Below are 17,518 nucleotides of genomic sequence, written 5' to 3'. Positions count from 1 at the left end.
GACTGACACTCTAACTTTCTATGATTTGAACCTCTCCAGTGAGTCCAGTTTTAGATTCCGATGCTTCACTTCAGGTTTACTGTATCCCATGGACCTTCTTATTGACGATGAAACACAGAAATTGCATCCGAATTTAATACAAAAGGCACAATGCCGACTTAAGTACATGAGGACTGACACTCTAACTTTCTATGATTTGAACGTCTCCTGTGAGTCCAGTTTTAGATTTCGATGCTTCACATCAGGTTAACTGTATCTCTCGGACCTTCTTATTGATCATGAAACACAGATATTACATCCGAATTCAATACAAAAGGCACAATGCCGACTTAAGTACAAGAGGACTGACACTCTAACTCTCTATGATTTGAACCTCTCCTGTGAGTCCAGTTTTAGATTCCGATGCTTCATTTCAGGTTTACTGTATCCCTTAGACCTTCTTATTGACGATGAAACACAGAAATAGCATCCGAATTTAATACAAAAGGAACAATGCCGACTTAAGTACAAGAGGACTGAACCTCTAACTCTCTATGATTCGAACCTCTCCTGTGAGTCCAGTTTTAGATTCCGATGCTTCACTTCAGGTTTACAGTATCTCTTGGACCTTCTTATTGACGATGAAATACAGAAATTGCATCCAAATTTAATACAAAAGGCACAATGCCGACTTAAGTACAAGAGGACTGACACTCTAACTTTCGATGATTTGAACCTCTCCTGTAAGTCCAGTTTTAGATTCCGATGCTTCAATTCAGGTTTACTCTATATCTTGGAACCTTCTTATTGACGATGAAACACAGAAATTGCATCCGAATTTAATACAAAAGGCACAATGCCGACGTAAGTACAAGAGGACTGACACTCTAACTTTCTATGATTTGAACCTCTCCTGTGAGTCCAGTTTTAGATTCCGATGCTTCACATCAGGTTAACTGTATCTCTCAGATCTTCTTATTGATGATGAAACACCGAAATTACATCCGAATTCAATACAAAAGGCACAATACCGACTTCAGTACAAGAGGACTGACACTCTAACTCTCTATGATTTGAACCTCTCCTGTGAGTCCAGTTTTAGATTCCGATGGTTCACTTCAGGTTTACTGTATCCCTTGGACCTTTTTATTGACGATGAAACACAGAAATTGCATCCAAATTTAATACAAAAGGCACAATACCGACTTAAGTACAAGAGGACTGACACTCTAAATCTCTACGATTTGAACCTCTCCTGTGAGTCCAGTTTCAGATTCCGATGCTTCACATCAGGTTTACTGTATCTCTTGGACCTTCTTATCGATGATGAAACGCAGAAATTACATCCGAATTCAATACAAAAGGCATAATACCGACATAAGTACAAGAGGACTGACACTCTAACTCTCTATTATTTGAACCTCTCCTGTGAGTCCAGTTTTAGATTCCGATGCTTCACTTCAGGTTTACTGTATCTCTTGGACCTTCTTATTGACGATGAAACACAGAAATTGCATCCGAATTTAATACAAAATGCACAATGCCGACTTAAGTACAAGAGGACTGACACTCTAACTCTCTATGATTTGAACCTCCCCTATGAGTCCAGTTTCTGATTCAGATGCTTCACTTCAGGTTTACTGTATCCCTTAGACCTTCTTATTGACGATGACACACAGAAATGGCATCCAAAGTTAATACAAATGCACAATGCCTACTTAAGTACAAGAGGACTGACACTCTAATTTTCTATGACTTGAACCTCTCCTGTGAGTCCAGTTTTAGATTCAAATGCTTCACTTCAGGTTTGCTGTATCCCTTGGACCTTCTTATTGAAGATGAAACACAGAAATTGCGTCCGAATGTAATTCAAAAGGCACAATGCCGACTTAAGTACAAGACGACTGACACTCTAACTTTCTAAGATTTGAACCTCTCCTGTGAGTCCAGTTTTAGATTCCGATGATTCACTTCAGGTTTACTGTATCCCTTGGACCCCCTTATTGACGATGAAACACAGAAATTGCATCCGAATTTAATACAAAAGGCACAATGCCGACATAAGTACAAGGGGACTGACACTCTAACTTTCTATGATGTGAACCTCTCCTGTGAGTCCAGTTTTAGATTCCGATGCTTCACTTCAGGTTTCCTGTATCCATTGGACCTTCTTATTGACGATGAAACACAGAAATTGCATCCGAATTTAATACAAAAGGCACAATGCTGACTGAAGTACAATTGGACTGACACTCTAAATTTCTATGACTTGAACCTCTCCTGTGAGCCCAGTTTTAGATTCCGATGCTTCACTTCAGGTTTACTGTACACCTTGGACCTTCTTATTGAAGATGAAACACAGAAATTGCATCCGAATTTAATACAAAAGGCACAATGCTGACTTAAGTACAAGAGGACTGACACTCTAATTTTCTATGACTTGAACCTCTCCTGTGAGTCCAGTTTTAGATTCCGATGCTTCACTTCAGGTATTCTGTATCCCTTGGACCTTCTTATTGACGATGAAACACAGAAATTGCATCCGAATTTAATACAAAAGGCACAATGCCGACTTAGGTACAAGAGGACTTACACTCTTACTTTCTATGACTTGGACCTCTATTGTGAGTCCAGTTTTAGATTCCGATGCTTCACTTCAGGTTTACTGTATCCCTTTGACCTTCTTATTGAGGATGAAACACAGAAATTGCATCCGAATTTAATACAAAATGCACAATGCCGACTTAAGTACAAGAGGACTGACACTATAACTTTCTATGATTAGAACCTCTCCTGTGAGTCCAGTTTTAGATTCCGATGCTTCAAAACAGGTTAAATGTATCTCTCGGACCTTCTTATTGATGATGAAACACAGAAATTACATCCGCATACAATACAAAAGGCACGATACCGGCTTCAGTACAAGAGGACTGACACTCTAACTTACTATGATTTGAACCTCTCCTGTGAGTCCAGTTTTAGATTTCGATGCTTCACTTCAGGTTTACTGTATCCCTTGGACCTTCTTATTGACGATGAAATACAGAAATTGCATCCGAATTTAATATAAAAGGCACAATGCCGACCTAAGTACAAGTGGACTGACACTCTAAATTTCTACTATTTGAACCTCTCCTGTGAGTCCAGTTTTAGATTCCGATGCTTCACATCAGGTTTAATGTATCACTTGGACCTTCTTATCGATGATGAAACACAGAAAGTACATCCGAATTCAATACAAAAGGCATAATACCGACATAAGTACAAGAGGACTGACACTCTAACTCACTATGATTTGAACCTCTCCTGTGAGTCCAGTTTTAGATTCCGATGCTTCACTTCAGGTTTACTGTATCCCTTGGACCTTCTTATTGACGCTGAAACACAGAAATTGCATCCGAATTTAATATAAAAGGCACAATGCCGACCTAAGTACAAGAGGACTGACACTCTAAATTTCTACTATTTGAACCTCTCCTGTGAGTCCAGTTTTAGATTCCGATGCGTCACATCAGGTTTAATGTATCTCTTGGACCTTCTTATCGATGATGAAACACAGAAATTACATCCGACTTCAATACAAAAGGCACAATGCCGACTTCAGTACAAGAGGACTGACACTCTAACTCTCTATGATTTGATCCTCTCCTGTGAGTCCAGTTTTAGATTCCGATGCTTCTTTTCAGGTTTACTGTACCCCTTGGACCTTCTTCTTGACGACGAAAGACAGAAATTGCGTCCAAATTTAATACAAAAGGCACAATACCTACTTAAGTACAAGAGGACTGACACTCTAATTTTCTATGACTTGAACCTCTCCTGTGAGTTAAGTTTTAGATTCAAATGGTTCACTTCAGGTTTGCTGTATCCCTTGGACCTTCTTATTGACGATGAAGCACAGAAATTGCATCCGGTTTTAATACAAAAGGCACAATGCCGACATAAGCACAAGAGGACTTACACTCTATATTTCTACGATTTGAACCACTCCTGTGAGTCCAGTTTAAGATTCCGATACTTCACTTCATTTTTGTGTATGTCTTGTACCTTCTTATTGACGATGAAACACAGAAATTGCATCCGAATTTAATACAAAAGGCACAATGCTGACCCAGGTACAAGAGGACTGACACTCTTACATTCTATGTCTTGGACCTCTATTGTGAGTTCAGTTTCGGGTTGCGATGCTTCACTTCAGGTTTACTGTATCCCTTGGACCTCCTTATTGAAGATGAAACACAGAAATTGCATCCGAATTTAATACAAAAGGCACAATGCCGACTTAAGTACAAGAGGACTGACACTCTAACATTCTATGATTTGAACCACTTCTGTGAGTCCAGTTTTATATACCGATGCATCACTACAGGTTTACTGTATCCCTTGGACCTTCTTATTGAGGATGAAACGCAGAAATTGCATCCGGATTTAATACAAAAGGCACAATGCCGACTTTAGTACAAGAGGACTGACACTCTAACTCTCTATGATTTGAACCTCTCCTGTGAGTCCATTTGTAGATTGTGATGCTTCACATCCAGCTTACCGTATCTCATGGCACTTCTTATCGATGATGAAACACAGAAATTACATCTGAAATTAATACAAAAAGCATAATAACGACATAAGTACAAGAGGACTGACACTCTAACACTCTATGATTTGAACCTCTCCTGTGAGTCCAGTTTTAGATTCCGATGCTTCACTTCAGGTTTACTGTATCCCATGGACCTTCTTATTGAGGATGAAACACAGAAATTGCATCCGAATTTAATACAAAAGGCACAATGCCGACATAAGTACATGAGGACTGACACTCTAACTTTCTATGATTTGAACGTCTCCTGTGAGTCCAGTTTTAGATTTCGATGCTTCACATCAGGTTAACTGTATCTCTCGGACCTTCTTATTGATCATGAAACACAGATATTACATCCGAATTCAATACAAAAGGCACAATGCCGACTTAAGTACAAGAGGACTGACACTCTAACTCTCTACGATTTGAACCTCTCCTGTGAGTCCAGTTTTAGATTCCGATGCTTCACTTCAGGTTTACAGTATCCCTTGGACCTTCTTATTGACGATGAAATACAGAAATTGCATCCAAATTTAATACAAAATGCACAATGCCGACTTAAGTACAAGCGGACTGACACTCTAACTTTCGATGATTTGAACCTCTCCTGTAAGTCCAGTTTTAGATTCCGATGCTTCAATTCAAGTTTACTCTATATCTTGGAACCTTCTTATTGACGATGAAACACAGAAATTGCATCCGAATTTAATACAAAAGGCACAATGCCGACATAAGTACAGGAGGACTGACACTCTAACTTTCTATGATTTGAACCTCTCCTGTGAGTCCAGTTTTAGATTCCGATGCTTCACATCAGGTTAACTGTATCTCTCAGACCTTCTTATTGATGATGAAACACCGAAATTACATCCGAATTCAATACAAAAGGCACAATACCGACTTAAGTACAAGAGGACTGACACTCAAACTCTCTATGATCTGAACCTCTCCTGTGAGTCCAGTTTTAGATTCCGATGGTTCACTTCAGGTTTACTGTATCCATTGGACCTTTTTATTGACGATGAAACACAGAAATTGCATCCAAATTTAATACAAAAGGCACAATGTCGACTTAAGTACAAGAGGACTGACACTCTAAATCTCTACGATTTGAACCTCTCCTGTGAGTCCAGTTTCAGATTCCGATGCTTCACATCAGGTTTACTGTATCTCTTGGACCTTCTTATCGATGATGAAACACAGAAATTACATCCGAATTCAATACAAAAGGCATAATACCGACATAAGTACAAGAGGACTGACACTCTAACTCTCTATAAATTGAACCTCTCCTGTGAGTCCAGTTTTAGATTCCGATGCTTCACTTCAGGTTTACTGTATCTCCTAGACCTTCTTATTGACGATGAAACACAGAAATTGCATCCGAATTTAATACAAAATGCACAATGCCGACTTAAGTACAAGAGGACTGACACTCTAACTCTCTATGATTTGAACCTCCCCTGTGAGTCCAGTTTCTGATTCAGATGCTTCACTTCAGGTTTACTGTATCCCTTAGACCTTCTTATTGACGATGAAACACAGAAATGGCATCCAAAGTTAATACAAATGCACAATGCCTACTTAAGTACAAGAGGACTGACACTCTAATTTTCTATGACTTGAACCTCTCCTGTGAGTCCAGTTTTAGATTCAAATGCTTCACTTCAGGTTTGCTGTGTCCCTTGGACCTTCTTATTGAAGATGAAACACAGAAATTGCGTCCGAATGTAATTCAAAAGGCACAATGCCGACTTAAGTACAAGACGACTGACACTCTAACTTTCTAAGATTTGAACCTCTCCAGTGAGTCCAGTTTTAGATTCCGATGATTCACTTCAGGTTTACTGTATCCCTTGGACCCCCTTATTGACGATGAAACACAGAAATTGCATCCGAATTTAATTCAAAAGGCACAATGCCGACTTAAGTACAAGGGGACTGACACTCTAACTTTCTATGATGTGAACCTCTCCTGTGAGTCCAGTTTTAGATTCCGATGCTTCACTTCAGGTTTCCTGTATCCATTGGACCTTCTTATTGACGATGAAACACAGAAATTGCATCCGAATTTAATACAAAAGGCACAATGCTGACTGAAGTACAATTGGACTGACACTCTAAATTTCTATGACTTGAACCTCTCCTGTGAGCCCAGTTTTAGATTCCGATGCTTCACTTCAGGTTTACTGTACACCTTGGACCTTCTTATTGACGATGAAACACAGAAATTGCATCCGATTTTGATACAAAAGGCACAATGCCGACATAAGTACAAGAGGACTTACACTCTATATTTCTACGATTTGAACCACTCCTGTGAGTCCAGTTTAAGATTCCGATACTTCACTTCAGGTTTGTGCATGTCTTGTACCTTCTTATTGACGATGAAACACAGAAATTGCATCCGAATTTAATACAAAAGGCACAATGCTGACTCAGGTACAAGAGGACTGTCACTCTTACATTCTATGTCTTGGACCTCTATTGTGAGTTCAGTTTCGGATTGCGATGCTTCACTTCAGGTTTACTGTATCCCTTGGACCTCCTTATTGAAGATGAAACACAGAAATTGCATCCGAATTTAATACAAAAGGCACAATGCCGACTTAAGTACAAGAGGACTGACACTCTAACATTCTATGATTTGAACCTCTTCTGTGAGTCCAGTTTTATATACCGATGCATCACTACAGGTTTACTGTATCCCTTGGACCTTCTTATTGAGGATGAAACGCAGAAATTGCATCCGGATTTAATACAAAAGGCACAATGCCGACTTTAGTACAAGAGGACTGACACTCTAACTCTCTATGATTTGAACCTCTCCTGTGAGTCCATTTGTAGATTGTGATGCTTCACATCCGGCTTACCGTATCTCTTGAAACTTCTTATCGATGATGAAACACAGAAATTACATCTGAAATTAATACAAAAAGCATAATACCGACATAAGTACAAGAGGACTGACACTCTAACACACTATGATTTGAACCTCTCCTGTGAGACCTGTTTTATATTCCAATGCTTCACTTCAGGTTCACTGTATCCCTTGGACCTTCTTATTGACGATGAAACACAGAAATTGGATCCAAATTTAATACAAAAGGCACAATGCCGACTTAAGTACAAGAGGACTGGCACTCTAACTTTCGATGATTTGAACCTCTCCTGTGAGTCCAGTTTTAGATTCCGATGCTTCAATTCAGGTTTACTGTATGCCTTGGACCTTCTTATTGACGATGAATTACAGAAATTGCAACCGAATTTAATACAAAAGGCACAATACCGACTTAAGTAGAGGAGGACTGACACTCTAATTCTCTATGATTTGAACCTCTCCTGTGAGTCCAGTTTTAGATTCCGATGCTTCATTTCAGGTTTACTGTATCCCTTAGTCCTTCTTATTCACGAAGAAACACAGAAATTGCATCCGAATTTAATACAAAAGGCACAATGCCGACATAACTACAGGAGGACTGACACTCTAACTTTCTATGATTTGAACCTCTCCAGTGAGTCCAGTTTTAGATTCCGATGCTTCACTTCATGTTTACTGTATCCCATGGACCTTCTTATTGAGGATGAAACACAGAAATTGCATCCGAATTTAATACAGAAGGCACAATGCCGACTTAAGTACATGAGGACTGACACTCTAACTTTCTATGATTTGAACGTCTCCTGTGAGTCCAGTTTTAGATTTCGATGCTTCACATCAGGTTAACTGTATCTCTCGGACCTTCTTATTGATCATGAAACACAGATATTACATCCGAATTCAATACAAAAGGCACAATGCCGACTTAAGTACAAGAGGACTGACACTCTAACTCTCTATGATTTGAACCTCTCCTGTGAGTCCAGTTTTAGATTCCGATGCTTCATTTCAGGTTTACTGTATCCCTCAGACCTTCTTATTGACGATGAAACACAGAAATAGCATCCGAATTTAATACAAAAGGAACAATGCCGACTTAAGTACAAGAGGACTGAACCTCTAACACTCTATGATTCGAACCTCTCCTGTGAGTCCAGTTTTAGATTCCGATGCTTCACTTCAGGTTTACAGTATCCCTTGGACCATCTTATTGACGATGAAATACAGAAATTGCATCCAAATTTAATACAAAAGGCACAATGCCGACTTAAGTACAAGAGGACTGACACTCTAACTTTCGATGATTTGAACTTCTCCTGTAAGTCCAGTTTTAGATTCCGATGCTTCAATTCAGGTTTACTCTATATCTTGGAACCTTCTTATTGACGATGAAACACAGAAATTGCATCCGAATTTAATACAAAAGGCACAATGCCGACGTAAGTCCAAGAGGACTGACACTCTAACTTTCTATGATTTGAACCTCTCCTGTGAGTCCAGTTTTAGATTCCGATGCTTCACATCAGGTTAACTGTATCTCTCAGACCTTCTTATTGATGATGAAACACCGAAATTACATCCGAATTCAATACAAAAGGCACAATACCGACTTAAGTACAAGAGGACTGACACTCTAACTCTCTATGATTTGAACCTCTCCTGTGAGTCCAGTTTTAGATTCCGATGGTTCACTTCAGGTTTACTGTATCCCTTGGACCTTTTTATTGACGATTAAACACAGAAATTGCATCCAAATTTAATACAAAAGGCACAATGCCGACTTAAGTACAAGAGGACTGACACTCTAAATCTCTACGATTTGAACCTCTCCTGTGAGTCCAGTTTCAGAATCCGATGCTTCACATCAGGTTTACTGTATCTCTTGGACCTTCTTATCGATGATGAAACGCAGAAATTACATCCGAATTCAATACAAAAGGCATAATACCGACATAAGTACAAGAGGACTGACACTCTAACTCTCTATAATTTGAACCTCTCCTGTGAGTCCAGTTTTAGATTCCGATGCTTCACTTCAGGTTTACTGTATCTCTTGGACCTTCTTATTGACGATGAAACACAGAAATTGCATCCGAATTTAATACAAAATGCACAATGCCGACTTAAGTACAAGAGGACTGACACTCTAACTCTCTATGATTTGAACCTCCCCTGTGAGTCCAGTTTCTGATTCAGATGCTTCACTTCAGGTTTACAGTATCCCTTAGACTTTCTTATTGACGATGAAACACAGAAATGGCATCCAAAGTTAATACAAATGCACAATGCCTACTTAAGTACAAGAGGACTGACACTCTAATTTTCTATGACTTGAACCTCTCCTGTGAGTCCAGTTTTAGATTCAAATGCTTCACTTCAGGTTTGCTGTATCCCTTGGACCTTCTTATTGAAGATGAAACACAGAAATTGCGTCCGAATGTAATTCAAAAGGCACAATGCCGACTTAAGTACAAGACGACTGACACTCTAACTTTCTAAGATTTGAACCTCTCCTGTGAATCCAGTTTTAGATTCCGATGATTCACTTCAGGTTTACTGTATCCCTTGGACCCCCTTATTGACGATGAAACACAGAAATTGCATCCGAATGTAATACAAAAGGCACAATGCCGACTTAAGTACAAGGGGACTGACACTCTAACTTTCTATGATGTGAACCTCTCCTGTGAGTCCAGTTTTAGATTCCGATGCTTCACTTCAGGTTTCCTGTATCCATTGGACCTTCTTATTGACGATGAAACACAGAAATTGCATCCGAATTTAATACAAAAGGCACAATGCTGACTGAAGTACAATTGGACTGACACTCTAAATTTCTATGACTTGAACCTCTCCTGTGAGCCCAGTTTTAGATTCCGATGCTTCACTTCAGGTTTACTGTACACCTTGGACCTTCTTATTGAAGATGAAACACAGAAATTGCATCCGAATTTAATACAAAAGGCACAATGCTGACTTAAGTACAAGAGGACTGACACTCTAATTTTCTATGACTTGAACCTCTCCTGTGAGTCCAGTTTTAGATTCCGATGCTTCACTTCAGGTTTACTGTATCCCTTGGACCTTCTTATTGACGATGAAACACAGAAATTGCATCCGAATTTAATACAAAAGGCACAATGCCGACTTAGGTACAAGAGGACTTACACTCTTACTTTCTATGACTTGGACCTCTATTGTGAGTCCAGTTTTAGATTCCGATGCTTCACTTCAGGTTTACTGTATCCCTTTGACCTTCTTATTGAGGATGAAACACAGAAATTGCATCCGAATTTAATACAAAATGCACAATGCCGACTTAAGTACCAGAGGACTGACACTATAACTTTCTATGATTAGAACCTCTCCTGTGAGTCCAGTTTTAGATTCCGATGCTTCACAACAGGTTAAATGTATCTCTCGGACCTTCTTATTGATGATGAAACACAGAAATTACATCCGAATACAATACAAAAGGCACGATACCGGCTTAAGTACAAGAGGACTGACACTCTAACTCACTATGATTTGAACCTCTCCTGTGAGTCCAGTTTTAGATTTCGATGCTTCACTTCAGGTTTACTGTATCCCTTGGACCTTCTTATTGACGATGAAATACAGAAATTGCATCCGAATTTAATATAAAAGGCACAATGCCGACCTAAGTACAAGAGGACTGACACTCTAAATTTCTACTATTTGAACCTCTCCTGTGAGTCCAGTTTTAGATTCCAATGCTTCACATCAGGTTTAATGTATCACTTGGACCTTCTTATCGATGATGAAACACAGAAAATACGTCCGAATTCAATACAAAAGGCATAATACCGACATAAGTACAAGAGGACTGACACTCTAACTCACTATGATTTGAACCTCTCCTGTGAGTCCAGTTTTAGATTCCGATGCTTCACTTCAGGTTTACTGTATCCCTTGGACCTTCTTATTGACGATGAAACACAGAAATTGCATCTGAATTTAATACATGACGCACAATGCCGACTTAAGTACAAGAGGACTGACACTCTAACTCTCTATGATTTGAACCTCTCCTGTGAGTCCAATTTCTGATTGCGATGATTCACTTCAGGTTTACTGTATCCCTTAGACGTTCTTATTGACGATGAAACACAGAAATTGCATCCAAATTTAATACAAAAGGCACAATACCTACTTAAGTACAAGAGGACTGACACTCTAATTTTCTATGGCTTGAACCTCTCCTGTGAGTCCAGTTTTAGATTCAAATGCTTCACTTCAGGTTTGCTGTATCCCTTGGACCTTCTTATTACCGATGAAACACAGAAATTGCATCCGAATTTAATACAAAATGCACAATGCCGACTTAAGTACAAGAGGACTGACACTCTAACTTTCTATGATTAGAACCTCTCCTGTGAGTCCAGTTTTAGATTCCGATGCTTCACAACAGGTTAACTGTATCTCTCGGACCTTCTTATTGATGATGAAACACAGAAATTACATCCGAATGCAATACAAAAGGTACGATACCGGCTTAAGTACAAGAGGACTGACACTCTAACTCACTATGATTTGAACCTCTTCTGTGAGTCCAGTTTTAGATTTCGATGCTTCACTTCAGGTTTACTGAATCCCTTGGACCTTCTTATTGACGATGAAACACAGAAATTGCATCCGAATTTAATACAAAAGGCACAATGCCGACTTAAGTGGAAGAGGACTGACACTCTGACTCTCTGTGATTTGAATCTCTCCTGTGAGTCCAGTTTTAGATTCCTAAGCTTCATTTCAGGTTTCCTGTATCCCTTGGACCATCTTATTGACGATGAAACACAGAAATTGCATGCGAATTTAATACAAAAGGCACAATGCTGACTTAGGTACAAGAGGACCGACACTCTTACATTCTATGTCTTGGACCTCTATTGTGAGTCCAGTTTCAGATTGCGATGCTTTACTTCAGGTTTACTGTATCCCTTGGACCTTCTTATTGAAGATGAAACACAGAAATTGCATCCAAATTTAATACAAAAGGCAAAATGCCGACTTAAGTACAAGAGGACTGATACTCTAAATTTCTACGATTTGATCCTCTCCTGTGAGTCCAGTTGTAGATTGCAATGCTTCACATCTGGCTTACCGTATCTCTTGGACCTTCTTATCGATGATGAAACACAGAAATTACATCTGAATTCAATACAAAAAGCATAATACTGACATAAGTACAAGAGGACTGACACTCTAACTCACTATGATTTGAACCTCTCCTGTGAGTACAGTTTTAGATTCCGATGCTTCACTTCAGGTTCACTGTATCCCTTGGACCTTCTTATTGACGATGAAACACAGAAATTGGATCCAAATTTAAAACAAAAGGCACAATGCCGACTTAAGTGCAAGAGGACTGACACTCTAACTTTCGAAGATTTGAACCTCTCCTGTGAGTCCAGTTTTGGATTCCGATGCTTCAATTCAGGTTTACTGTATGCCTTGGACCTTCTTATTGACGATGAAACGCAGATATTGCAACCGAATTTAATACAAAAGGCACAATACCGACTTAAGTACAGGAGGACTGACACTCAAATTCTCTATGATTTGAACCTCTCCTGTGAGTCCAGTTTTAGATTCCGATGCTTCAAATCAGGTTAACTGTATCTCTCGTACCTTCTTATTGATGGCGAAACACAGAAATTACATCCGAATACAATACAAAAGGCACAATACCGACTTAAGTACAAGAGGACTGACACTCTAACTCTCTATGATTTGAACCTCTCCTGTGAGTCCAGTTTTAGATTCCGATGCTTCACTTCAGGTTTACTGTATCCCTTGGACTTTCTTATTGACGATGAAACACAGAAATTGCATCCGAATTTAATATAAAAAGCACAATGCCGACTTAAGTACAAGAGGACTGACACTCTAAATTTCAACGATTTGAACCTCTCTTGTGAGTCCAGTTTTAGATTCCGATGCTTCACATCAGGTTTAATGTATCTCTTGGACCTTCTAATCGATGATGAAACACAGAAATTACATCCGAATTCAATACAAAAGGCATAATACCGACATAAGTACAAGAGGACTGACACTCCAACTCTCTATGATTTGAACCTCTCCTGTGAGTCCAGTTTTAGATTCCGATGCTTCACTTCAGGTTTACTGTATCCCTTGGAACTTCTTATTGACGATGAAACACAGAAATTGCATCCGAATTTAATACAAAAGGCACAATGCCAACTTAAGGACAAGAGGACTGACACTCTAACTCTCTATGATTTGATCCTCTCCTTAGAGTCCAGTTTTAGATTCCGATGCTTCTTTTCAGGTTTACTGTATCCCTTGGACCTTCTTATTGACGTTGAAACACATAAATTGCACCCGAATTTAATACATGAGGCACAATGCCGACTTAAGTACAAGAGGACTGACACACTAACTTTCTATGATTTGAACCTCTCGTGTGAGTCCAGTTTCTGACTCCGATGCTTCACTTCAGGCTTACTGTATCCCTTAGACCTTCTTATTGACGATGAAACACAGAAATTGCATCCAAATTTAATACAAAAGGCACAATGCCTACTTAAGTACAAGAGGACTGACACTCTAATTTTCTATGACTTGAACCTCTCCTGTGAGTCCAGTTTTAGATTCAAATGCTTCTCTTCAGGTTTGCTGTATCCCTTGGACCTTCTTATTGACGATGAAACACAGAAATTGCATCCGATTTTAATACAAAAGGCACAATGCCGACTTAAGTACAAGAGGACGGACGCTCTAACTTTCTACGATTTGAACCACTCCTGTGAGTCCAGTTTAAGATTCCGATACTTCACTTCACGTTTGCTGTATCCCTTGGACCTTCTTATTGACGATGAAACACAGAAATTGCATCCGAATTTAATACAAAAGCCACAAGCCGACTTAAGTACAAGAGGACTGACACTCTAACTCTCTATGATTTGAACCTCTCCTGTAAGTCCAGTTTTAGATTCTCATGCTTCACTTCAGGTTTCCTGTATCCCTTGGACCTTCTTATTGACGATGAAACACAGAAATTGCATCCGAATTTAATACAAAAGGCACAACGCTGACTTAGGTATAAAAGGACTGTCACTCTTACATTGTATGACTTGGACCTCTATTGTGAGTCCAGTTTCAGATTGCGATGCTTCACTTCAGGTTTACTGTATCCCTTGGACCTTCTTATTGAAGATGAAACACAGAAATTGCATCCAAATTTGATACAAAAGGCACAATGCTGACTTAAGTACAAGAGGACTGACACTCTAACTTTCTACGATTTGAACCACTCCTGTGAGTCCAGTTTAAGATTCCGATACTACACTTCAGGTTTGCTGTATCCCTTGGACCATCTTATTGACGATGAAACTCAGAAATTGCATCCGAATTTAATACAAAAGGCACAATGCCGACTTAAGTACAAGAGGACTGACACTCTAACTCTCTATGATTTGAACCCCTCCTGTGAGTCCAGTTTTAGATTCCGATGCTTCACTTCAGGTTTCCTGTATCCCTTGGACCTTCTTATTGACGATGAAACACAGAAATTGCATCCGAATTTAATACAAAAGGCACAATGCTGACTTATGCATAAGAGGACTGGCACTCTTACATTCTATGACTTGGACCTCTATTGTGAGTCCAGTTTCAGATTGCGAAGCTTCACTTCAGGTTTACTGATTCCCTAGGACCTTCTTATTGACGATGAAATACAGAAATTGCATCCAAATTTAATACAAAAGGCACAATGCCGACTTAAGTACAAGAGGACTGACACTCTAACTTTCGATGATTTAAACCTCTCCTGTGAGTCCAGTTTTAGATTCCGATGCTTCAATTCAGGTTTACTGTATATCTTGGACCTTCTTATTGACGATGAAACACAGAAATTGCAACCGAATTTAGTACAAAAGGCACAATGCCGGCATAAGTACAAGAGGACTGACACTCTAACTCTCTATGATTTGATCCTCTCCTGTGAGTCCTGTTTTAGATTCCGATGCTTCTTTTCAGGTTTACTGTATCACTTGGACCTTCTTATTGACGGTGAAACACCGAAATTGCATCCGAATTTAATACAAAAGGCACAATGCCGACTTAAGTACAAGAGGACTGACACTCTAACTCTCTATGATTTGAACCTCTCCTGTGGGTCCAGTTCCTGATTCCGAAGCTACACTTGAGGTTTACTGTATCCCTTAGACCTTTTTATTGACGATGAAACACAGAAATTGCATCCAAATTTAATACAAAAGGCACAATGCCTACTTAAGTACAAGAGGACTGACACTCTAATTTTCTATGACTTGAACCTCTCCCGTGAGTCCAGTTTTAGATTCCGATGCTTCACATCTGGTTTACTGTATCCCTTGGACCTCCTTATTGACGATGAAACACAGAAATTGCATCCGAATTTAATGCAAAAGGCACAATGCCGACTTAAGTACAAGAGGACTGATACTCTAACCCTCTATGATTTGAACCTCGCCTGTGAGTCCAGTTTTAGATTCCGATGCTTCACTTCAGGTTTCCTGTATCCCTTGGACCTTCTTATTGACGATGAAACACAGAAATTGCATCCGAATTTAATACAAAAGGCACAATGTTGAGTGAAGTACAATTGGACTGACACTCTAACTTTCTATGACTTGAACCTCTCCTGTGAGTCCAGTTTCAGATTCCGATGCTTCACTTCAGGTTTACTGTATACCTTGGACCTTCTTATTGAAGATGAAACTCAGAAATTGCATCCGAATTTAATACAAAAGGCACAATGCTGCCTTAAGTACAAGAGGACTGACACTCTAATTTTCTATGACTTGAACCTTTCCTTTGAGCCCAGTTTTAGATTCCCATGCGTCACTTCAGGTTTACTGTATCCCTTGGACCTTCTTATTGACGATGAAACACAGAAATTGCATCCGATTTTAACACAAAAGGCACAATGCCGACTTAAGTACAAGAGGACTGACACTCTAACTTTCCATGATTTGAACCACTCCTGTGAGCCCAGTTTAAGATTCCGATACTTCACTTCAGGTTTGCTGTATCCCTTGGACCTTCTTATTGACGTTGACACACAGAAATTGCATCCAAATTTAATACAAAAGGCACAATGCCGACTTAAGTACAAGAGGACTGACACTCTAACTTTCTATGATTTGAACCTCTCCTGTGAGTCCAGTTTTAGATTACGATGCATCACTTCAGGTTTGCTGCATCCCTTGGACCTTCATATTGAGGATGAAAAACAGAAATTGTATCCGAATTTAATACAAAAGGCACAATGCCGACTTAAGTACAAGAGGACTGACACTCTAACTTTCTATGATTTGAACCTCTCCTGTGAGTCCAGTTTTAGATTCCGATGCTTCACATCAGGTTAACTGTATCTCTCGGACCTTCTTATTGATGATGAAACACAGAAATTACATCCGAATACAATACAAAAGGCACAATACCGACTTAAGTACAAGAGGACTGACACTCTAACTCACTATGATTTGAACCTCTCCTGTGAGTCCAGTTTTATTCTCCGATGCTTCACTTCAGGTTTACTGTATCCCTTGGACCTTCTTATTGACGATGAAACACAGAAATTGCATCCGAATTTAATATAAAAGGCACAATGCCGACCTAAGTACAAGAGTACTGACACTCTAAATTTCTACTACTTGAACCTCTCCTGTGAGTCCAGTTTTAGATTCAAATGCTTCACTTCAGGTTTGCTGTATCCCTTGGACCTTCTTATTGATCATGAAGCACAGAAATTGCATCCGAATTTAATACAAAAGACACAATGCCGACTTAAGTACAAGAGGACTGACACTCTGACTCTCTATGATTTGAACCTCTATTTTGGGTCCAGTTTTAGATTCCTAAGCTTCACTTCAGGTTTCCTGTATCCCTTGGACCTTCTTATTGACGATGAAACACAGAAATTGCATCCGAATTTAATACAAAAGGCACGATGCCGACTTCAGTACAAGAGGACTGACACTCTAACTCTCTATGATTTGATCCTCTCCTGTGAGTCCAGTTTTAGATTCCGATGCTTCTTTTCAGGTTTA

The sequence above is a fragment of the Schistocerca americana genome, chromosome 6 (genome assembly GCF_021461395.2).
Source record: "Schistocerca americana isolate TAMUIC-IGC-003095 chromosome 6, iqSchAmer2.1, whole genome shotgun sequence".
In the NCBI taxonomy this organism is placed as follows: Eukaryota; Metazoa; Arthropoda; class Insecta; order Orthoptera; family Acrididae; genus Schistocerca; species Schistocerca americana.
This window is presented reverse-complemented; position numbering follows the sequence as displayed.